This window comes from Coregonus lavaretus (assembly GCF_964263955.1).
Source record: "Coregonus lavaretus genome assembly, contig: SUPER_35_unloc_2, whole genome shotgun sequence".
Classification (NCBI taxonomy): domain Eukaryota; kingdom Metazoa; phylum Chordata; class Actinopteri; order Salmoniformes; family Salmonidae; genus Coregonus; species Coregonus lavaretus.
In genome coordinates, this window is record NW_028167180.1 from 1,399,493 (window position 1) to 1,425,868 (window position 26,376).

The window sequence follows — 26,376 nt, forward strand, 5'->3', positions numbered from 1 at the left end:
CCCAATACACATGGTCTGCAGTTGTGAGGCCGATTGGACGTACTGCCAAATTCTCTAAAACGACATTGGAGGTGGCTTATGGTATAGAAATGAACTTTCAATTCTCTGGAAACAGCTCTGGTGGACATTCCTGCAGTCAGCATGCCAATTGCACTCTCCCTCAACTTGAGACATCTGTGGCATTGTGTTGTGTGACAAAACTTTACATTTTAGAGTGGCCTTTAATTGTCCCCAGCACAAGGTGCACCTGTGTAATGATCATGCTGCTTAATCAGCTTGATTTGCCACACCTGTCAGGTGGATGGATTAATTTAGGGGAAATTCTCACTAACAGGGATGTAAACACATTTGGCCACAACATTTGAGAGAAATAAACTTTTTGTCCATCTGGAAAAGTTCTGGAATCTTTCCTTTCAGCTCATGAAACATGGCACCAACACTTTACGTTCATATTTTTGTTCAACAACATATACAATACTGTTTATGATATTGTAAACATACTGTAATTTAATAATAGTCTGTATTGTTTTATCGGTGTAATGAAAAGTTTTTGTGTCATCTCTGCTTTGCCCCACTGAATACAATGTCTTTCTTATAGCCTAACTATTCATTATTTTACAATTGAAACAAATTTAGCATAGATAATGTAGTTGTTGTAGTAGTCTTAAGCAAACCATCTTCATTATTACAATGGCACCTCCAGGTGCTACTCAGACCTGGGAGAAAAGTATCTGGAATTGAACTTGGTAGTAGTAGTTGTGTGTATATTTTAAGCTAAGTATCCCATCATCTCCTGTTTCCAGACATTTCACCACCTAGATTACAAGGGTTGGATTTGCACAAGGCATGTACAAAACCTAGTATAATGATTAGCCTCATATACATTGTCTACTGGTATTGTTTTAAAATTGAGAACATATAGCTGAGCAAAATGTAAACAATGTGTGAGTTAAGCGATTCTCTGCTTCAGATGCACAATGTCAATGGGTGCATTGAAAATGCCCATAAGACCAATGCGATCATACTGTAGTGTAGGCCTATGGCGGCATTGGCGTTGCATACCATTATCAGCTGCAAAATGGGTTCACATGGCTGATATCCTGAAAGAAACGAGTGATAATCAAATAAAACTAATTGGAGAGCTTACGACTGAACGAAAAGGTCATGCTCATTTGAGAATACATCTCAGATACACACAAATTAGACAGATTCCCTTCCCTTCTTTATTGCAGGATTGTGATCTGTGATTAATCAACATTGACACTTGTTCATCTTGAATAATAGTGTTAAGTTAACAATTAAAACTAGGTTAAACACTTCAAAGAATCAACACTATATCATATAATTTCAAAGTGTACAAGTAAGTTAACTCATATGTAAAGGCTAGATATCTTAGTAACAAGTAGGCTATTATTAGACAAGAATAATTTCAGGTGAGCAGACTTCTGTTTTAGCCCAGCAATAGCACACTTGATTATCAACTAATTAGGTTTGATAAATTGAATCAGGTTTGTTACTGCTGAGCTGGAACAGAAGCCTTCACACTCATCAGGGTTGGCCTGCTCAAGTTGTAATAGGTATATACATTGTGTAACTTTTAAACTGTATTTTTATTTACAGAATGTGCTGACATAGGTAAACATATAATCCATGGTATACAAGGATGTACTCTTATTCTCTTGGGACATTCATTGGGACCTCTTGATCTGCAGACTTGCTTGTGGGATGAAGCAACTGCAGACAGGGTTTCACGGCTCTCTGTATCTGAGGCCAGAAAACATCCCAAAGAAACAGACTGCATTATACTCAAATTAGACAGCACTGAATATTATGTTGCTATATCTCTGTCCTCAGTTTCTCACTAGGGACTAGAACTGGATAATCTTTTCATAATGTCCTCCCACAAAGGTACCTGCCCTATCCAGAGTAGCCTACTCTCCCTTCTCTGACAGCTGGAACTGCTGGCTAATCCTTTCACCCTGAGGGTGACCTTCCAAGGCTGTTAGCTAGCTAGTAACCTACCTACAAATGCATCAAGAGAGCTAACTTACTAGCAAATATGAAGTTATCTAGCTGGTGATTTTTTATTCACTTGGCTAGCTATACAGTTTGAAAAGTTAGCTAGCTAACGTTAGCAGCTCCTTTGAGTTAGCCTGTACAAACAGTTCATGTAGTAAGCAAGCTAGCTAGCTAATAACAGCTACATTTTCAAAATATATTTACTTACTTGAAAAACTAAAAACTTGACTGCCTTAATTTTGCTGGACCCCAGGAAGAGTAGCTGCTGTTCCGGTGGTAGCAAAACGCAGCCAGCCATGTGGACAATTGGAGGACTTCCGCCAAACTGACTCTGGTCTTCCAACATGGCGCCTGGTGCGGTTGCTAGGTGATTTGTGACGCGACTGCAAGCCCTCTATTGGTGCTGTCACTTAACCCTTGTTTACATTGGCAGTTTGAAGTGAAGTAATTTTTTTAATAATAATAATAATATGCCATTTAGCAGACGCTTTTATCCAAAGCGACTTACAGTCATGCGTGCATACATTTATTTGTGTATGGGTGGTCCCAGGGATCGAACCCACAACCTTGGCGTTACAAGCGCCGTGCTCTACCAGCTGAGCTACAGAGGACCACATTTTTGCATATCTGATTCAAATCTGTTCTTTTTCCTGCAGTCTGAATAGCCAAAATGAACATGGAATCAGATATTTCAAGCCACATTTCAAATGACCTTCGTAGGTGGTTTGAAATCAGATACAAATCAGATTAATAATAATAATATGCCATTTAGCAGACGCTTTTATCCAAAGCGACTTACAGTCATGCGTGTATACATTTTTTGTGTATGGGTGGTCCCGGGGATCGAACTCACTACCTTGGCGTTACAAGCGCCATGCTCTACCAGCTGAGCTACAGAGGACCACAATGGCCTTGTGAATTGTGTCTGAACAGTCAAATCTGATTTATTAGTGAATGTGCTAGAAAGTTGACTGTTGTGGCTAGCCAAAAAGGAATTGTTTTTCAAGATGGATCATCTTATCCTTTGATAATTTAAAAGTGTTCTTACACTGTGATTTTGAACATTCAAAGCAACTGGGAAATGTCCATGGAATGCGTTGTTGTCACCTTAGTTTGCTACATAACTTCTGAGATATAGGAAGCACCACCACCAATCAGCCTACACCGCTGCGCACACACCTGTCATTACTATGACAACTAGCGTAGACATGTCAGCAAATGCCTGCTGTCTGAACACACACAAATCCAATTTGGTCACTTGTAACTTGCTGTTTGGACAGTCAGTATTCCAAAATGGATTAATATATATATATATACAGTGCCCTCCACAATTATTGGCACCCCTGTTTAAGATGTGGTCGAGGACTTCCAAAAATTATCATAAAAAAAAAAAAAAAACATAGAACCCAAATGCAAAAAAAATAGAAAAATCCAACCTTTTATTTAAGTACATTACTTTGGTGTAAAAAAAAAAATCACACATTTAGAACAAAAAAAACTTGAAATCATGTGTCCCACAATTATTGGCACCCCTGATGTTAATACTTTGTACAACCCCCTTTTGCCAACAAGACAGCACTTAATCTCCTCCTATAACATTTCACAAGATTGGAGAACACAGAGAGAGGGATCTTTGACCATTCTTCTTATGCACTCTCCTCTTTAGCTCGCCCCACAGGTTTTCGATTGGGTTGAGGTCTGGGGACTGAGATGGCCATGGGAGGACCTTGAGTTTGTGACTGCTGAACCATTTTTGTGTAGATTTTGCCACATGTTTTGGATCATTATCCTGCTGAAAGACCCAATGATGACCCATCTTCAGCTTTCTGGCAGAGGCCATCAGGTTTTTATTTAAAATGCCCTGGTAGTTCAAAGCGTTCATAATGCCATGCACCCTAACAAGGTTCCCAGGGCCTTTGGAAGAGAAACAGTCCCACAGCATCACAGATCCTCCACCATACTTCACGGTGGGCATGAGGTGCTTTTTGGCATACTCATCATTTGTTTTACGCCAGACCCACTTAGAGTGTTTGTTGCCAAAAAGCTCAATCTTAGTCTCATCTGACCAAAGCACACGATCCCAGTTGAAGTCCCAGTGCCGCTTAGCAAACTCCAGACGTTTACGTTTGTGAGTGTTAGTGAGAAAAGGCTTTTTCCTTGCATGCCTCCCAAACAGCTTGTTGGCATGTAGAGAGCGTCTGATGGTTGTTTTGGAGACTTTGTGACCCCAAGATGCCACTCTTTGATGCAATTCTGTGACAGTGAGCTTAGGACTTTTTTTTACTTCTCTTACCATCCTCCTCACTGTGCGTTGTGGCAAGATAAACTTTGGACCTCTTCCAGCCTTGTTTGTCACTGTTCCAGTTGTTTTAAACTTCTTAATGATTCCTCTGACTGTAGATACGGGGAATTTAAGGTGAGTGGCTATTTTCTTGTAGCCATTGCCTGACTTATGAAGGTCGACACAAATCTGCCTTACTTGAATGGTGTGTTCTCTTGTCTTTGCCATGTTGACAAATGGGTAAGAGAATTAGGCCTCTGTGTCACGTCATATTTATACCCCAGGGAAACAGGAAGTCATGAATTACTAATTAAAAGTTCATAGATACCCTGACCAACTTTAGCAACTACAGAAAAATATATATTTTTACAAATCTATAAAAAATTTCAGCAGAATTGTTAGGGGTGCCAATAATTGTGGGACACATGATTTCAAGTTTTTTTTTTCTAAATGTGTGATTTTTTTTTTTACCACCAAAGTAATGTACTTAAATAAAAGGTTGCATTTTTCTCTTTTTTTGCATTTGGGTTCTATGTTGTTTAAAAAAAAGAGAGAATTTTTGGAAGTCCTCGACCACATCTTAAACAGGGGTGCCAATAATAGTGGAGGGCACTGTATAATAATAAAAATGATTTGAGCGTTAAGGCCTGTAGTGTAAACAAGGCTTTACAAAACCTCAATCAATCATAGACTGTGTATGGACATTAGGTCCTGTCAAACACAATAATTTGCATAGGTGTAATGACCTGCTGCACCTGTTTGTGACTCACAGGTGTTGAAGCTGGGCCTAATAGACCTGACTTGTGTTCAGGACACACCAAATGGAAAATGCTTTGAATAGGAGTAAAACACAAAGATGATCATTCTCATTGGATAAGGTTAGGAAGTACCTCCCTTCCATCTGTTTTGCCCCTGTTATGTTGTGTCTGTTGTGTTTGACCCAGCATTCAGTTCTTGATGGACACAGACTTTCCAGGAGAGAGAAGAGCTCCATCAGTCAAGGTTTGACATTTTTATTTTTCCTCTTCAAAATCAGAATTGTTGCTGTAGAAGAAATATTCAGTTCACTTCTGAGGTTTTCCACTGTTCAGGAATTCTTAATTATTTCATAGCATAAAAAATGTCTGAATGCTATAATTGATGCATGTTTTATATGAATATCTTACAGGAATTTGTATTTTCAGTTTGTATTGAGGTAACAGTTTAAAAGGCTATTTTAAATCTGGTGTTGACAGTTCATTTTTATGCATTTATCTCTCTCTCTCTCTCTCTCTCTCTCTGGCTATGCAGAGCACGCTTCCTCTATCGGCACTGCCTGCTATGCAGTCAATCTCATCCTCAGTTTCCCCACCAATGTCTACGTCCTGTGGCTGATAGTGACCGGAGCTGGAGAAACGATGGCCTCAGAGTTCTTCGCTCTCAACCTGGCCGTATCTGAGATCCTCTCCTGCCTGTGTTCTGTCTTCTTCTTTGTCTACATACACCTCCCTATTCCCTCTTTCCTAGCTCTAGTAACATTCTGTGGTGGTTTTCTCATCTTTGGTCGAACCCTGTTTCAGAGCTGTATATGTTTTGAACGCTACCTGGCGGTTGTCCACCCTGTGGTCTTCCTGAAGTACAAACTCCTCAAATACAAGGTGGCATGTTCTGGGTTAGTCTGGTTGGTTGTGATCGGGTTCTGTCTTACTTTTATTCTGGCAAATAGTCTAAATGTTATATATTTTGCGTCTTTGGGTGAAATTCTGGTCTTCATTTCATTCATGTTATTCTGCTGCCTCTCAGTTCTCATTGCTCTGAAATGTCCAGGGCCGGGGGAAGGGGACAGGGAGAGGGAGGTGACAAATAACATGAAGATGAGGGCGTTTAAGATCATTTTGATTATCATGGTGGCTATGATGGTGAACTACCTCCCATGGGTAATAATTTGTCCTTTTATTGGAATCTTACATTTGAGGCAGTTCCTTTCAGCAATATATGTTTGTGTCTTCATTAGTGTGGTCTGTGGGTTTGTGCAGCCCCTCCTCTACCTCCACAGGGCTGGGAAACTGCCCTGCATTAGAGGTCTTTAAGAGGGTTGATATTTAAAGTTTCACCTGTTACAGATTGCCAATTGTAACCTGTTTGTTTACACCTGTTAATTGATAGCTTGTAAAGAGGTTGATAGTTGTTGATGCTCTGCATAAATATGTACAGTTGAAGTCGGAAGTTTACATACACTTACAGTGGGGAAAAAAAGTATTTAGTCAGCCACCAATTATGCAAGTTCTCCCACTTAAAAAGATGAGAGAGGCCTGTAATTTTCATCATAGGTACACGTCAACTATGACAGACCAACTGAGGAAAAAAAATCCAGAAAATCACATTGTAGGATTTTTTATGAATTTATTTGCAAATTATGGTGGAAAATAAATATTTGGTCACCTACAAACAAGCAAGATTTCTGGCTCTCACAGACATGTAACTTCTTCTTTAAGAGGCTCCTCTGTCCTCCACTCGTTACCTGTATTAATGGCACCTGTTTGAACTTGTTATTAGTATAAAAGACACCTGTCCACAACCTCAAACAGTCACACTCCAAACTCCACTATGGCCAAGACCAAAGAGCTGTCAAAAGACACCAGAAACAAAATTGTAGACCTGCACCAGGCTGGGAAGACTGAATCTGCAATAGGTAAGCAGCTTGGTTTGAAGAAATCAACTGTGGGAGCAATTATTAGGAAATGGAAGACATACAAGACCCCTGATAATCTCCCTCGATCTGGGGCTCCACACAAGATCTCACACCGTGGGGTCAAAATGATCACAAGAACGGTGAGCAAAAATCCCAGAACCACACGGGGGGACCTAGTGAATGACCTGCAGAGAGCTGGGACCAAAGTAACAAAGCCTACCATCAGTAACACACTACGCCGCCAGGGACTCAAATCCTGCAGTACAAGACGTGTCCCCCTGCTTAAGCCAGTACATGTCCAGGTCCGTCTGAAGTTTGCTAGAGTGCATTTGGATGATCCAGAAGAGGATTGGGAGAATGTCATATGGTCAGATGAAACCAAAACATAACTTTTTGGTAAAAACTCAACTCGTCGTGTTTGGAGGACAAAGAATGCTGAGTTGCATCCAAAGAACACCATACCTACTGTGAAGCATGGGGGTGGAAACATCATGCTTTGTGGCTGTTTTTCTGCAAAGGGACCAGGACGACTGATCCATGTAAAGGAAAGAATGAATGGGGCCATGTATCGTGAGATTTTGAGTGCAAACCTCCTTCCATCAGCAAGGCCATTGAAGATGAAACGTGGCTGGGTCTTTCAGCATGACAATGATCCCAAACACACTGCCCGGGCAACGAAGGAGTGGCTTCGTAAGAAGCATTTCAAGGTCCTGGAGTGGCCTAGCCAGTCTCCAGATCTCAACTCCAAAGAAAATCTTTGGAGGGAGTTGAAAGTCCGTGTTGCCCAGCGACAGCCCCAAAACATAATAATAATATGCCATTTAGCAGAAGCTTTTATCCAAAGCGACTTACAGTCGTGCGTGCATACATTTTTGTGTATGGGTGGTCCCAGGGTGGTCCCGGGGATCGAACCCACTACCTTGGTGTTACAAGCGCCGTGCTCTACCAGCTGAGCTACAGAGGACCACATCACTGCTCTAGAGGAGATCTGCATGGAGGAATGGGCCAAAATACCAGCAACAGTGTGTGAAAACCTTGTGAAGACTTACAGAAAACGTTTGACCTGTGTCATTGCCAACGAAGGGTATATAACAAAGTATTGAGAAACTTTTGTTATTGACCAAATACTTATTTTCCACCATAATTTGCAAATAAATTCATAAAAAATCCTACAATGTGATTTTCTGGATTTTTTTTTCTCATTTTGTCTGTCATAGTTGACGTGTACCTATGATGAAAATTACAGGCCTCTCTCATCTTTTTAAGTGGGAGAACTTGCACAATTGATGGCTGACTAAATACTTTTTTTCCCCACTGTAATTGTCTGCATCACTTCCAATCCCCCATATCTTTTTTTATTTCTCGCAAATATATATACATACATATACATATACACATACATACATATAAATACATATACATATCCTTTTTAAAAATATATTTCTCTTTATTACCTTCCAACCCCACCACCCCTTCCCTAATTGGAGTAAAATAGTGAACAACAACGTTTAGGCCTCTACTTCCAGCTTATACATACTTTATACGTTTTATGGACACAGTCAATTGTATAATAATTACATTTAGTTTGTTTTTACTACTGAACTTCCTCTACCCTCAACCTCTCTGATCGTTTTCATGATGTCCATCCGGTTTGCTTCTATATGCCATATCTTTCTAACTGTGCTCTTTCACAAAAGCTCTCAACCTATAACCTATATAATTATTATGGACACAGTATGCTTTACATTAGTTATCCTGTTGTTATTAGTTGTTGTTAGTTGTTATTAGTCCCATCCTTCAGCTCCATTCAATACCTCCCATCTCTGTCTTAACACCATCCATATTGGATTTCTATTTGCCATATATTTTTAAACTGTACTGTTATGTTTCACAAAAGTTCTGAACCCTTCTATTCTCATTGTTTCTACAGATTATAAATTGAAAATAAACATTTTTGCTAAAAGTATTATTATATTATTGATTGATCGACTGTGACTTTTCAGATCACCCAGTAGTGCTATATGCAGGTTTAGCTCCAGGTAAATATTGCAATCCTTCAGCCATTCCTGGACCTGTGACCAAAAACAAGCTACAAATGGACAGTACCAAAACAAATTATCTAATGATTCTGTCCTCTTGTCAGTGCTCTGGTCTGCATTCCAAATGGCACCCTAAATCCTTATACACTGAGTTTACAAAACATTAAGAACACCTTCCTATTATTGCTTTTGCTATCAGAACAGCTTAAACTTGTCAGGGAATTGACTCTACAACGTGTCAGAAGCGTTCCACAGCGATGCTGGGCCATGTAGACTCCAAACCTTCCCACAGTTGTGTCAAGCTGGTTGGATGTCATTTGGGTGTTGGACCATTCTTGATACACACGTGAAGCTTAACGTAGGTCGGGGTGCCTTGTAAGGATCCGATGGCGAGCGAGTAAACTGCCGCTCCCATCAATCCTATTAGCCAATCTTCAATCATTTGAGAATAAATTGGATGACTTAAGATTACGGTTATCCTACCAAAGGGACATTAAAAACTGACTGAACGACGACATGGACAATGTACAGCTAGCGGGCTACAGGATAGAACGGCTGACTCCGTCAAGACAAGGGGTGGCGGTCTGTGTATATTTGTAAACAACAGCTGGTGCACAAAATCAAATACTAAGGAAGTCTCGAGGTTTTCCTCGCCTGAGGTAGAGTTTCTTATGATAAGCTGTAGACCACACTATTTACCAAGAGAGTTTTCATCTATATTTTTCATAGCTGTCTATTTACCACCACAAACCAATGCTGGCATTAAGATTGCACAGAATGAGCTGTATAAGGCCATAAGTCAACAGGAAAACGCTCATCCAGAGGCAGCGCTCCTAGTGGCCGGGGACTTTAATGCAGGGAAACTTAAATCAGTTCTACCTAATTTCTACCAGCATGTGAAATGTGCAACCAGAGGGAAAAAAACTCTAGACCACCTTTACTCCACAAACAGAGACGCATACAAAGCTCTCCCTCGCCCTCCATTTGGCAAATCTGACCATAACTCTATCCTCCTGATTCCTGCTTATAAGCAAAAACTAAAGCAGGAAGCACCAGTGACTCGGTTAATAAAAAAGTGGTCAGATGACGCAGATGCTAAGCTAAAGGACTGTTTTGCTAGCTCAGACTGGAACATGTTCCGGGATTCTTCAGATAGCATTGAGGAGTACACCACATCAGTCACTGGCTTCATCAATAATTGCATCGATGATGTCGTCCCCACAGTGACCGTACGTACATACCCCAACCAGAAGCCATGGATTACAGGAAACATCCGCACTGAGCTAAAGGGTAGAGCTGCCGCTTTCAAGGAGCGGGACTCTAATCCGGACGCTTATAGGAAATCCCGCTATGCCCTCCGACGAACCATCAAACAGGCAAAGAGTCACTACAGGACTAAGATTGAATCGTACTACACCGGCTCTGATGCTCGTCGGATGTGGCAGGGCTTGAAAATTATTACAGACTACAAAGGGAAGCACAGCCGTGAGCTGTCCAGTGACACAAGACTTCCAGACGTGCTAAACCACTTCTATGCTCGCTTCGAGGCAAGCAACACTGAAGCATGCATGAGAGCACTAGCTGTTCCGGATGACTATGTGATCACGCTCTCCGTAGCCGATGTGAGTAAGACTTTTAAGCAGGTCAACATTCACAAGGCCGCAGGGCCAGACGGATTACCAGGACGTGTACTCTGAGCATGTGCTGACCAACTGGCAAGTGTCTTCACTGACATTTTCAACATGTCCCTGACTGAGTCTGTAATACCAACATGTTTCAAGCAGACCACCATAGTCCCCGTGCCCAAGGACTCTAAGATAACCTGCCTATATGACTACCGACCCGTAGCACTGACGTCTGTAGCCATGAAGTGCTTTGCAAGGCTGGTCATGGCTCACATCAACACCATTATCCCAGAAACCCTAGACCCACTCCAATTTGCATACCGCCCCAACAGATCTACAGATGATGCAATCTCTATTGCACTCCACACTTCCCTTTCCCACCTGGACAAGAGGAACGCCTACGTGAGAATGCTATTCATTGACTACAGCTCAGCATTCAACACCATAGTGCCCTCAAAGCTCATCACTAAGCTAAGGATCCTGGGACTAAACACCTCCCTCTGCAACTGGATCCTGGAATTCCTGACGGGCCGCCCCCAGGTGGTAAGGGTAGGTAACAACACATCTGCCACACTGATCCTCAACACGGGGGCCCCTCAGGGGTGCGTGCTCAGTCCCCTCCTGTACTCCCTGTTCACTCATGACTGCATGGCCAGGCACGACTCCAACACCATCATTAAGTTTGCCGACGACACAACAGTGGTAGGCCTGATCACCGACAACGATGAGACAGCCTATAGGGAGGAGGTCAGAGACCTGGCCATGTGGTGCCAGGATAACAACCTCTCCCTCAACGTGACCAAAACAAAGGACATGATTGTGGACTACAGGAAAAAAAATAGGACTGAGCACGCCCCCATTCTCATCGACGGGGCTGTAGTGGAACAGGTTGAGAGCTTCAAGTTTCTTGGTGTCCACATCACCAATTAACTATCATGGTCCAAACACACCAAGACAGTCGTGAAGAGGGCACGACAAAGCCTATTCCCCCTCAGGAGACTGAAAAGATTTGGCATGGGTCCTCAGATCCTCAAAAAATTCTACAGCTGCACCATCGAGAGCATCCTGACTGGTTGCATCACCGCCTGGTATGGCAACTGCTTGGCCTCCGACCGCAAGGCGCTACAGAGGGTTGTGCATACGGCCCAGTACGTCACTGGGGCCAAGCTTGCTGCCATCCAGGACCTCTATATCAGGCGGTGTCAGAGGAAGGCCCTCAAAATTGTCAAACAGTCATAGACTGTTCTCTCTGCTACCCCATGGCAAGCGGTACCAGAGTGCCAAGTTTAGGTCCAAAAGACTTCTCAACAGCTTCTACCCCCAAGCCATAAGACTCCTGAACAGCTAATCATGGCTACCCGGACTATTTCCACTGCCCCCCCCCCCCCCCCCCCCCACACCTTTTAACTTTTTTTACGCTGGTGCTACTCTGTTAATTATTTATGCATAGTCACTTTAAGTCTACCCATATGTACATATTACTTCAACTACCTCAACTAGCCGGTGCCCCCGCACATTGACTCTGCACCGGTACCCCCCTGTATATATAGCCTCCCTACTGTTATTTTATTTTACTTCTGCTCTTTTTTTCTCAACACTTTTTGTTTTATTCTACTTTTTTATTTAAAATAAATGCACTGTTGGTTAAGGGCTGTAAGTAAGCATTTCACTGTAATGTCTGCACCTGTTGTATTCGGCGCATGTGACCAATACAATTTGATTTGATTTGATTTGAAGCTGTTGAGTGTGAAAAGCCTGGCAGCATTGCAGTTCTTGACACAAATTGGTGCACCTTACTACCATACCCCGTTCAAAGGCACTTCAATATTTTGCCTTGTCCATTCACCCTCTGAATGGCTCACATACACAATTTGTGTCTCAATTGTCTCAAGGCTTAAACATCTTTCTTTAACCTGTCTCGTCCCCTTCATGTACAGTACACTGATTGAAGTGGATTTAACAAGTGAAATCAATAAGGGATCATAGCTTTCACCTGGATTCACCTGGTCAGTCAATGTCATGGAAAGAGCAGGTGTTCATAATATTTTGTGAACTCAGTGTATACGGCTCTGGAGAAAAGAAGTGTACTATGTAGGGAATAGGGCAGAGGGTTCACCAACTGGCGGCCGCCGGCCAAATTTGGCCCGCGGGTGGTTTTATTTGGCCCCCCAAGCTTTCAGAAAAAAATGTATATATACAGTATATATTGGGATTAAAACACAACCTTGAGATACAGGGTGGGGTGGGCAGCCGGGGCCTGGGGGTGTCACGCTGATGTTACCGGCTGTTCCCGGCTGTTTCCCTCCACGCACCTCAGTTCCCCATCCATTGCTTCATCACTTACACCCTGCTCTTCCTATTGGTCGATCTATTCTGCAGCCTCTCCATCTTCCGTGTCCTGAAGTGCCCCCCGCAGGGCAGGGAGAGATGGAGAGAAGAGGAGGAGGGGAGAGGAAGAAAGAAGGGATGAACTCCATGAAGAAGTGAGCCTTCACAATCGTCTCTGTCATTCTGGCGGTGATTTTAATTAACAACCGTCCGACAGTGGTCATTTACCTGCTGTATAACTCCATCAGAGCTGAAGTGTTCTGCTTGATCGATGCTCTCCACTTGTTACTCCTGGTGGTCTGTGGGTTGGTGCAGCCCTTCTTCTACCTCCACAGGGCTGGGAAACTACCCTGTTGCCTCAGGGACCAGTGAGGGAGAGGTGGCACAACCATAGAAATAGAATTGGGTACACACAAGATGTCCGCTGGTCCACCCATCTCACAGCATTGACTTGAATTGCAATGCCGTTCTAGCTATGCTATTTCTTTGGGACACCACTTTGTATATATTAAAGTATATTTAAAGGGAAAGTGTGAGATTTTGACACATAAGTCATTTTTCGACTTTCCCAGAGTCAGATGAACTCATGGATACCATTATTATGTATCTGCATGTCAGGTAGTTTCGTTAGCTAATGCTATCTAGTGTTAGCGCAATGACTGGATTTCTAACGGAAATTTCCTTCATTTCTTTCCTTCAAATCGGACGCGGAGTTTGAATAAAGAGCTTATTTTCCAGAATCTTGAACTGTCCCATTAAGCGCCCAAGATCCAGAACAACAGGATGTGTACCCATGTGTACTGTACATACCTTAACAGTATGTGGAATGAAGAGATAACTAAACTACAGGTAGTGAATATATACAACTGCCAGATATGTATGGTTCCGAATGGCGGTTACACTAATCCTGCTTTGCCTAACATTAACCCTTAAGCTAACCTTAAACTCAAACCTAATCCTAAATGTAGCCCTAAAGTTAACCCCTTATGACACCCATCCCCCTAAGCCAAACCTTAACCCCTAACTTTAGCCCTAAATGTAACTAATTTCGATCCCTATGCCTAATCCTAACATTTTGGATCTGTGTGGTTGAATATACACTTCATAAACTATATCTGTTTTTAGTTGTGTTTTTACAGCCACGTCACATGGTTAAGAGGTCTCCTGTCCCTAGATGCAGTCAATTACAAAACCTCCTCAATCAATCATGAACTGTATATGGCCATTAGGTCCCTTCAAACAAAATAATTTGCATAGGCGTAATGATCTGCTGCACCTGTTTGTGACTCACAGGTGTACAAGCTGGGACTAATAGACCTGACACACCAAATGGAAAATGTTTTGAATAGGGAAAAAAACTAAGATGAGCATTCTCATTGGATAAGGTTAGGAAGTACCTCCTCCATTCCATATGTTTTGCCTGTATTATGTTGCACCTGTTGTGTTTGACCCAGCATTAAGTTCTTGTAACAGACACAGACTTTCCAGGAGAGGAGAGAAGAGTTCCATTAGTCAAGGTTTGAAATTGTTATTTTTCCTTTTCAAATCTGAGTTGCTGAAGAAGATTTAGTATTCAGTTCACTTTAGAAGGTTTCCCCTGTTCTGGAATTCTGAATTATTTCACAACAGAAAATATGTCTGCATGGTATAATTTATGCATGTTTGATATGAATATCTTACAGGAATTTTATTTTAACTGTTTATTGATGAAACACTTTAAAAGACTATTTAAATGTACATGTATATTGTATGATCTGGTTTTGACAGTTAATGCATCTCTCTCACTCTCCCTCTGTCTCTCTCTCTCTCTCCATGTGAAAGATGAATAATTCCAATTCAGCTGCAAACTCTTCCCTGCCTGGGTATCCATTTGCTGCCTACTTGTCCGAAGAACAATCATTCAGCATTGCTTGCTATGCAATCAACTTTATCCTGTGTCTCCCCACCAACATCTACGTCCTGCGGCTGATACTGACCGGAGCGGGAGGGACGATGGCTTCAGAGTTCTTCGCTCTCAATCTGACCGTGTCTGAGATCCTTATCTGCCTGTTTTCTATCTTCTATTTCATCTGGCTAAAGCACCCCACAATCGTTGTCTCGTATATCATGGTATTTCCTAGTGGTTTTATAATGACAGGCCGTCCCCTGTTCCAGTGCTGTATCTGTGTAGAGCGCTACATGGCAGTGGTCCACCCTGTGGTCTTCCTGAAGTACAAACCCCTGAGATACAGGGTGGGGTGTTGTGGTGTTGTCTGGCTGATGGTTCTTGGGTCCTGTCTGTTCTTTATGCTGGTGAATGAAAGATCTGTTGTATTTTATGTTTACTGGGGTGAGTTTCTGATGTTGTTTTTGTTGCAGCTATTCTGCTGCCTCTCAGTTCTCAGGGATCTGAAACGTCCCGGGCCGGGGGAAGGGGAGAGGGAGGGGACAAATAACATGAAGATGAGGGCGTTTAAGATCATTTTGATTATCATGGTGGCTATGATGGTGAATTATCTTCCGTATGAGGTAACTCTACCTATACAAGGTTATTTGACTGTTGGAGAATTTTTGTTAGCCTTAAACATTTGTTTGATCATCAATGTGATTTCTTGTTTGGTGCAGCCCCTCCTCTACCTCCACAGGGCTGGGAAACTTCCCTGTATCAGAGCTCTCTAAGAGATAATACAGGCTAGATAATAGGCTTTATGTAGTCCAGTAGGTCTACCACCTGATTCTAGGGGTGAATTGTTTAATTTATGCTTATATACTGAAGATATGCATAGTGTAATTATTGTTAATTGATGGGTTCATGCAGGGATCATCTGCAAAAAAGACTGTGGTCTCAGCATGACTCCCTGCTTAAATAAAGGTTAAATAAACGAGTTACAACATACACTACCGGTCAAAAGTTTTAGAACACCTACTCATTCAAGGGTTTTTCTTTATTTTTACTATTTTCTTAATTGTAGACAATTGTAAATGTATTAAGAATTCAAGGCCCACTTAACCAGCATTGATACCACAGCAATCTGCAGCGATACGCCATCCCATCTGGTTTGGGCTCAGAGGGACAATCATTAGTTTTCAACAGGACAATGACCCAACACACCTCCAGGCTGTGTAAGGGCTATTTTACCAAGAAGGAGAGTGATGGAGTGCTGCATCAAATGAACTGACCTTCACAATCCCCCAACCTCAACCAAATTGAGATGGTTTGGGATTCGTCGGAACGCAGAGTGAAGGAAAAGCTGCCAACGAGTGCTCAGCATATGTGGGAACTCCTTCAAGACTGTTGGAAAAGCATTCCAGGGGAAGCTGGTTGAGAGAATGCCAAGAATGTGCAAAGCTGTCATCAAGGCAAAGGGTGGCTATTTGAAGAATCTCAAATATAAAATATATTGTGATTTGTTTAACACTTTTTGGGTTGCTACATGATTCCATTTGTGTTATTTCATAGTTTTGACATCTTCACTATTATTTTACAATGTAGAAAATAGTAAAACTAAAGGAAAACCCTTGAATGAGTAGGTGTTCTAAGACTTTTGACCGATAGTGTATATGTAGCTGACAGACTATGTTTTGATTAGATACTAGTTATATCTTGGTTAAATGTATTTTTTAATCCCTTCCCACTGAAGTGGAAGAATACCTTTTTAATTGTCTTTCTAGAACTAGAACTATAGATTACTTTCATATCTGTATTTAATAGTTAAATGGGCGATAATACCCACATTGTACAAGTTTTTTTAAAGTGTGTATATTACATGTTTACTTTTAGTTTTTCTTCTTTGGATACTAAATAAATACTTGTGCTGAACTACACATGTATCCTTCTGTTATTTGTTGTAAAGCAGAGAAAACATTCAGACCTCATTACTACACTACTATAACATGTGAGGAGGCTACAGCTAACAAAGAGTGACTAAATGTCAGAAGACACTGTCATTAACCTCCGCATACAAATGTTAGCCTCTTTACAAGGATTGTTCTACCAGTTAGCCTTGTATACAACTTGGTAAATTACTTATATTTATTCTATCATATAATAGTGAAATGTTTGGCTAGCATGTAGCATTTCCCAACTCTGCGTTTTACATGTAGTCCTTTAGTTCCAAAATCCTCTCCAATCACATTGGTCGTTGTTGATCCTGTCACACTAAGGCTAATAGGTGCATGTCATAGAATAGAATAGAATAAAACTTTATTGTCCATCCAGGATGTACATTTTTCTTTGGCATCACCTTCCATTAAAAGGATCACATGAACATACAGTACATTCTCACATCATACACATTTAAACCAGTCAGCCCATCATGTTGCATACACTATAAATATACAGGACATTAATACATTTACTCATAACTGACCTCTGTCCCAACTGCACCGGATAGATAAGTATATATACTGATACATTTTACTTTGCGTTTAGTAGTCCAACAGCACAAGGAACAAATTAATGTTTGAATACGTTCTTCTTGGCCATGGGAATTCTGAAGAACTGGCCAGAGGAAAGCCTGTAAGCAGGTGTTTGCTGTAGATGTACGTAGCTCAGTTCTAAGTAGAGGCACAATTGCAAAATGACCAGGAAGAGAGGAGACACCCACCTCTCTCTCTCTCTCTTTCTTCCAAAGTGATCTATTAGACATCAAAGCTGGTACTCCCAAACTGATATAATAAAAAGTTCAACTCTTCCAACCATTCCTCCTTCCTCTCTGGATAATATGAGCACGCTTCCTCTATCGACACTGCCTGCTATGCAGTCAATTTCATCCTCAATGTCCCCACCAATGTCTACGTCCTGTGACTGATGGTGACCGGAGCAGGAGAAACAATGGCCTCAGAGTTCTTCTCTCTCAACCTGGCCGTGTCTGAGATCCTCTCCTGCCCGTGTTTTGTCTTCTTCTATGTCTCATCTTTGGTCGAACCCTGTTTCAGTGCTGTTTATGTTTTGAACGCTACCTGGCGGTGGTCCACCCTGTGGTCTTCCTGAAGTACAAACACCTCAGATACAGGGTGGCATGTTCTGGGCTAGTCTGGTTGGTTGTGATCGGGTTCTGTCTTACTTTTATGCTGGCAAAAAGTTTAAATGTTATATATTTTGCGTCTTAGGCCAAAGGCTGGTTTTGATAAGGGTTGCAAAATTACGGTAATTTCCACCAAATTCCCAGGTTTTTCCCGAAATCCTGTTGGGAAGATTCCTGGAATGAGGAAAGAATAAGCAGGAAATGCGATTACCTATCAATCTTCTTGCTTTAGATTGCACCTTTATGTTACCTTTCAGTTATTTAATAGTGAGATGTGACGATAAGACTTTGTACAAGGGTTAAAACTTGTGTATTTCATGTTTACTACATTGTTTTCCTTCATATTGAACAAATATGTGAGCAGAACTACTCATGTAGCTGTCTTTATCTTTTTGAAGAGCAGAGAAAATCAGCCAATGATACAGTCAGAAAACATAAACAAAATGTACATACACATTTGGGTCTCTTAGATGGGTTTGGGTCCAGTCAGAGCAAACAGGCTATTTGCATGCAGTAGCGGTGCGTGGATAAAATCACTGGGGAAGCCAAGACAGAAAAGAAAGCCATATTACAACCTATGTGTTGTGATAATTGCTTTGTTTGTTCAATAACCTGTTAGTTCATATGCCTTGCGACTGTGATATGTAGGCCTAAAGGTCGAGACAATAAGAAGACACAGTGGCAGAATAAATTCAACCACACCTTTGTTTCATCACAAAACCAGAGAGCAACATCTGTCCGGTGAAGTCCACAAAGCATATTGCATGTAACAAACAGTTACATGACCTAGAGCATGGTCAAGCAAGTTAATGTTTCCGACATTTTCGGACTACTAAACAACTATTGATTAAGAACCACGGAGAGTTACCGCAAGTCGCAAAGAAAACATGAGCTGCATCCACTATTCCAGCACCATTTCAACTTCAACATCAACAAATCACCTATGCTTAGTCTAAAACAGTGACAACTTAACGATTCAAAAAACAATTTAGTCCAATCAACGTGAACTAAATATGATGTGGCTGTCCATGGTTTTGACTTGTGTGTGTGCGTGTTTGTGATCGTGCAAGTAGAGAAAACATGTTGACTCACCCTACTTGTAGAGAAACTGCCATCCTCCTCTCTTTCATGTTGACGAAACGGTCTATGACTCCGTCTTACAGTACACTGGCTAAAATGTTTGCTCGGAAGCCTAACTTGGAGGTTAAACAACACAACACAACTCAACAATTCAAGTTGTTTCTGTCATTTGACATTTTGCTCGAGATGTGATGTGATTGGTTTGAAGCCAAATCCAAACTGGCTTCCCTTGACACTTGTTTTGGTGTGTCAGGACCATTCACAGTTGAGCTCACTTAGTTTAACTCAATGCTGATTGGCTATTATTTAATCATTTGTTTTTATCAAGGGATGTCAAATGCTCGCTTGCTTCCCTTACATTCAATGCTACGGGATGCAACAATATCATATTATTTTGACCAGACAACATCAAATAGTCCGAGATGGTCTACACATCCAGAGACAGAGGAGCGCTGTTTCGCTCTCTCAGATGCTTTAGCCAGTGTGATACATTCAGCCTATTGCGAAATTAGGGAAAATAATGAAACACAGAAGAGAACAAAAGATACATGTTTTTTTTGTTGTTTTTTTTTCAGTCTTTTGGGGAAGCCTGGCTTCACTTGGCATCCATGAATATATACCAATGTTTGAATGTCAGGTCGAAGGCAATCCGATACAGCACACAGGTGTTCAGGCATGGGGGCAGACTGTCCTCTTTTTTTATATTATTGTATTTTTTTAAATATTTATTTTATATATTTTTTGGGGGGGAGTAGATCAGCTTTAATATTGCAGATAGATTGTTACTTCCATCAATGTAATTGTCTGCATCACTTCCAATCCCTCATATGTTGTTTTTTTCTCGCATATATACAGTTGAAGTCGGATGTTTACATACACCTCAGCCAAATACATTTAAACTCAGTTTTTCACAATTCCTGACATTTAATCCTAGTAAAAATTCCCTGTTTTAGGTCAGTTAGGATCACCACTTTTTTTTAAGAATGTGAAATGTCAGAATAATAGTAGAGAGAATGATTTATTTCAGCTTTTATGTCTTTCATCACATTCCCAGTGGGTCAAAAGTTTACATACACTCAATTAGTATTTGGTAACATTGCCTTCAAATTGTTTAACTTGGGTCAAACATTTTGGGTAGCCTTCCACAAGCTTCCCACAATAAGTTGTGTGAATTTTGGCCCATTCCTCCTGACAGGGCTGGTGTAACTGAGTCATGTTTGTTGGCCTCCTTGCTCGCAAATGCCTTTTCAGTTCTGCCCACAAATGTTCTATAGGATTGACGTCAGGGCTTTGTGATGGCCACTCCAATAGCTTGACTTTGTTGTCCTCAAGCAATTTTGTCACAACTTTGGAAGTATGCTTGGGGTCATAGTCCATTTGGAAGACCCATTTGCGACCAAGCTTTAACTTCCTGACTGATGTTTTGAGATGTTGCTTCAATATATCCACATAGTTTTCCTTCCTCATGATGCCATCTATTTTGTGAAGTGCACCAGTCCCTCCTGCATCAAAGCACCCCCATAACATGATGCTGCCACCCCCGTGCTTCATGGTTGGGATGGTGTTCTTCGACTTGCAAGCTTTCCCATTTTTCCTCCAAACATAACGATGGTCATTATGGCCAAACAGTTCTATTTTTGTTTCATCAGACCAGAGGACATTTCTCCAAAAAGTATGGTCTTTGTCCCCATGTGCTGTTGCAAACCGTAGTCTGACTTTTTTATGACGGTTTTGGAGCAGTGGCTTCTTCCTTGCTGAGTGGCCTTTCAGGTTATGTCTATATAGGACTCGTTTTTCTGTGGATGCAGATACTTTTGTACCCGTTTCCTCCAGCATCTCCACAGTATGCTCTACATTAGTTATCCTGATGTTATTATTTGTTGTTAGTTGTTATTAGTCCCATCCTTCAGCTCCATTCAACACCTCCCATCTTAACACCATCCATATTGTATTTCTATTTGCCATATATTTTTCAACTGTACTGTGATGTTTCACAAAAGTTCTAAACTGTTCCATTCTCATTGTTTCTACAGATTGTAAATTGAAAATATATTTTTTTGCTAAACACATTATTATATTATTGATTGATTGACTGTGACTTTTCAGATCACCCAGTAGTGCTATCTGCAGGGTTAGCTCCAGGTAAATATTGCAATCATTCAACCATTCCTGGACCTGTGACCAAAAACAAGCTAAAAATGAACAGTACCAAAACAAATGATCTAATGATTCTGTCCTGTTGTTGGTGCTCTGTTCTGCATTCCAAATGGCACCCTAAATCCTTATACACTGAGTATAGAAAACAATAAGAACACCTTCGTAATATTGCTTTTGCCATCAAAATTTCCCACAGTTGTGTCAAGTTGGCTGGATATCATTTGGGTGGTGGGCCGTTCTTGATACACACATTAAACAGTTGAGTGTCAAAAGCCAGGTAGCATTGCAGTTCTTGACACAAACCGAGGCGCCTTACTACCATACCCCGTTCAAAGGCACTTCATTATTTTGCCTTGCCCATTCACCCTCTGAAAGGCACACATACATCATTTGTGTCTCAATTGTCTCAAGGATAACAAATATTTATTTAACCTGTCTCCTCCCCTTCATCATTGAAGAGGATTTAACAAGTGACATCAATAAGGGATCATAGCTTTCACCTGGATTCACCTGGTCAGTCAATGTCATGGAAAGAGCAGGTGTTCATAATGTTTTGTGAACTCAGTGTATACGTCTCTGGAGTAAAGAAGTTCACTATGTAGGGAATAGGGCAGGGTTCACCAACTGGCGGCCGCCGTACAGATTTGGCCCGCGGGTGGTTTTATTTGGCCACCCAAGTTTTCAGAAAATAAAGTATATATACAGTATATTATTGGGATTAAAACACAACCTTATGGAACTATCCTTGACTAGCTTTTCAGAATTCACCGATAAATTGGTCCACATGAAAAAATAAGGGCATAGAAACTATAAATGACTTGATAAAAGGAAACTTCCAGGTAATGGCCTACCCTGTCTCTCTTCTCCTCTTCAGCCGTCCAGTTGCAGTGCAGCATCGGTGTGTAGTGCTACCTGCCAAGACTGAACTTAGACAAGAACTCCTTCAAGACTGTTGGAAAAGCATTCCAGATGAAGCTGGTTGAGAGACTGCCAAGAGTGTGCAAAGCTGTCATCAAGGCAAAGGGTGGCTATTTGAAGAATCTCAAATATAAAATATATTTTGATTTGTTTAATTTTTTATTTTTTATTTGTTATTTCACAGTTTTGATGTCTTCACTATTATTCTACAATGTAGAAAATAGTACAAATATAGAAAAACCATGGAATGAGGCATGAGTAGGTGTGTCCAAACTTATGACTGGTACTGTCTAAACCCTTGAGATACAGGGTGGGGGGTGGGCAGCTGCGGCCTGGGAGTGGTCACGCTGATGTTCACGGCTGTTCCCGGCTGTTTCCCTCTACGCACCTCAATTCCCCATCCACTGCTTCCTCACCTACATCCTGCTCTTCCTACTGGTCGATCTATTCTGCAGCCTCTCCATCCTCCATGTCCTGAAGTGCACCCCACCAGGGCAGAGAGAGATGGAGAGAAGAGGAGGAGGGGAGAGGGAGAAAGAAGGGATGAACACCAAGAAGAAGAGAGCATTCACGATCGTCTTGGTCGTCCTGGCAGTGATGTTGATTAACAACCGTCCGACAGCGGCCATTTACCTGCTGTAAGACGCCATCAGAGCTGAAGTGTTCTGCCTGCTCGATGCCTTCAACGTGTTACGTGGGCTGGTGCAGCCCGTCTGCTAACTCCACAGGAGTGGGAAACTGCCCTGCTGCCTCAGGGACCAGTGAGGGAGAGGTGGCACAACCATATAAATTGAATTGGGTACACACAAGATGGCTGCCGGTCCACCCATTTCACAATATTGACTTGAATTGCAATATCCGTTCTAGCAATTATATTTATTTGGGACACCACTTTGTATATATTAATGGATATTTAAATGTATAGTGTGAAATTTTGGCATATAAGTCATTTTTTCGACTTTCCCATAGTCAGAAGAACTCATGGATACGATTTTTTATGTCTCTGCATCCAGTATGAAGGAAGTCAGAGGTAGTTTCGTGAGCAAATGCTAACTAGCGTTAGCGCAATGACTGGATTTCTAACGGAACGGCTAACTCTCGAAGCTACCTGTAATTTCCTTCATATCGGACGCAGAGACATAAAAAACAGACATGAAAATGCTATTCATGAGTTCATATGACTATGGGTTTAAATAAAGGGCTTAATTTCCAGAATAGTGCACTCTCCCATTAAGCGCCCAAGATCCATAACAACAGGATGTGTACCCATGTGTACTGTACATATCTTAACAGTATGTGGAATGAAGAGATAACTAAACTACAGGTAGTGAATATATACGACTGGCAGATTTGTATGATTTTGAATGGTGGTTACACTAATCCTGCTTTGCCTAACCTTAACCCTTAAACTAACCTTAAACTCAAACCTAATCCTAGCCTTAGCCCTAAAGTTAACCCCTTATGCTACACCCATCCCCCTGAGCCAAACCTTAACCCAAAACTTCAGCCCTAAATGTAACTAATTTCGATCCCTATGCCTAATCCAAACTTTGGATCTGTGTGGCTATGTGGTACTTCATAAACTGTATATGTTTTTTTATGTGTTTTTACAGCCAAATCACATGGATAGGAAGTCTCCTGTCCCTAGATGCAGTCACTTACAAAACCTCAATCAATCATTGACTGTGTATGAACATTAGGTCCCGTCAAACACAATCATTTGCATAGGTGTAATGACCTGCTGCACCTGTTTGTGACGCATGTGTACGAGCTGGGCCCAATAGACCCGGCTTCAGAACTCACCAAATGGTACATGTTTTGAATAGGGAAAAAACTAAGATGAGCATTCTCATTGGATAAGGTTAGGAAGAACCTCCTCCATTCCATATGTTTTGCCAGTATTATGTTGCACCTGTTGTACATGACCCAGCATTCAGTTCTTGTAACAGACACAGACTTTCCAGGAGAGAGAAGAGCTCCATCAGTCAAGGTTTGAAATTGTTATTTTTCCCATTCAGAATCTTTGTTGCTGAAGAAATATTCAGTTAACTTCCGCAGTTTTCCCATGTTCTGTAATTCTGAGTTATTTCATAGCAGAAAAATATGTCTGCATGGTATAATTTATGCATGTTTGATATGAATATCTTAGAGGAATTTTATTTTAAATGTTTATTGATGAAACACTTTAAAAGGCTATTTAAATGTAAATATATATTGTATGATCCGGTGTTGACAGTTAATGCATCTCTCTCTCTCTCTCTCTCTCTCTCTCTCTCTCTCTCTCTCTCTCTCTCTCTCTCTCTCTCTCTCTCTCTCTCTCTCTCTCTCTCTCTCTCTCTCTCTCTCTCTCTCTCTCTCTCTCTCTCTCTCTCTCTCTCTCTCTCTCTCTCTCTCTCTCTCTCTCTCTCTCTCTCTCTCTCTCTCTCTCTCTCTATCCATCACACATCAGAACTGCACCAAGCGAGGAGATGAATATTTCAACTTCAGTTGCAAACTCTTCCCTGCCTGGATATCCATTTGCTGCCTACTTGTCCCAAGACCAATCATTCAGCATTGCTTGCTATGCAATCAACTTTATCCTGGGTCTCCCCACCAATATCTACGTCCTGTGGCTGATTCTGATCGGAGCGGGACGGACGATGACTTCAGAGTTCTTCGCTCTTAACCTGGCCGTGTCTGAGATCCTCTTCTGCCTGTTTTCTGTCTTCTTTTTTATCTGGCTTCACCACCCCACAATCGTTGTCTTGTACATCATGGTATTTTCTTACGGTTTTCTAATGACAGGCCGTCCCATGTTCCAGTGCTGTATCTGTGTGGAGCGCTACATGGCAGTGGTCCACCCTGTGGTCTACCTGAAGTACAAACCCCTGAGATACAGGGTGGGCTGTTGTGGTGTTGTCTGGCTGATGGTGCTTGGGTCCTGTCTGTTCTTTATGCTGGTGAATGAAAGATCTGTTGTGTTTTATGTTTACTGGGGTGAGTTTCTGATGTTGTTTTTGTTGCAGCTATTCTGCTGCCTCTCAGTTCTCAGGGATCTGAAACGTCCCGGGCCGGGGGAAGGGGAGAGGGAGGGGACAAATAACATGAAGATGAGGGCGTTTAAGATCATTTTGATTATCATGGTGGCTATGGTGGTGAATTATCTTCCATATGAGGTAACTCTACCTTTAAAAGTTAACTTAACTGATGGAGAGTTTTTGTTAGCCTTAAACATTTGTTTGACCATCAATGTGATTACTGGTTTGGTGCAACCCCTCCTCTACCTCCACAGGGCTGGGAAACTTCCCTGTATCAGAGCTCTCTAAGAGATAATACAGGCTAGATAATAGGCTTTATGTAGTCCAGTAGGTCTACCACCTGATTCTAGGGGTGAATTGTTTAGTTGATGTTTATATACTGAAGACATGCATAAGGTAATTGTTGTTTATTGATGTGTTCATGCAGGGATCATCTACAAAAGAGACCGTGGTCTCAGCATGACTAACTGCTTAAATAAAGGTTAAATAAACTAGTTACAACATACACTACCGGTCAAAACTTTTAGAACACCTACTCATTCAAGGGTTTTTCTTTATTTTTACTATTTTCTTAATTGTAGACAATTGTAAATGTATTACGAATTCAAGGCCCACTTAACCAGCATTGCTACCACAGCAATCTGCAGCGATACGCCATCCCATCTGGTTTGGGCTTAGAGGGACTATCATTTGTTTTCAACAGGACAATGACCCAACACACCTCCAGGCTGTGTAAGGGCTACTTTACAACGAAGGAGAGTGATGGAGTGCTGCATCAAATTTACCTGACCTTCACAATCCCCCAACCTCAACCAAATTGAGATGGTTTGGGAATCGTCGGAACGCAGAGTGAAGGAAAAGCTGCCAACGAGTGCTCAGCATATGTGGGAACTCCTTCAAGACTATTGGAAAAGCATTCCAGGGGAAGCTGGTTGAGAGAATGCCAAGAATGTGCAAAGCTGTCATCAAGGCAAAGGGTGGCCATTTGAAGAATCTCAAATATAAAATAAATTGTGATTTTTTTAACACTTTTTGGGTTGCTACATGATTCCATATGTGTTATTTCATAGTTTTGATGTCTTCACTATTATTATATAATGTAGAAACTAGTACAAATTAAAAATAAACCTTGATTGAGTAGGTGTTCTAAAACTTTTGACCGATAGTGTATATGTAGCTGACAGACTATGTTTTGATTAGATACTAGTTATATCTTGGTTAAATGTATCTTGTAA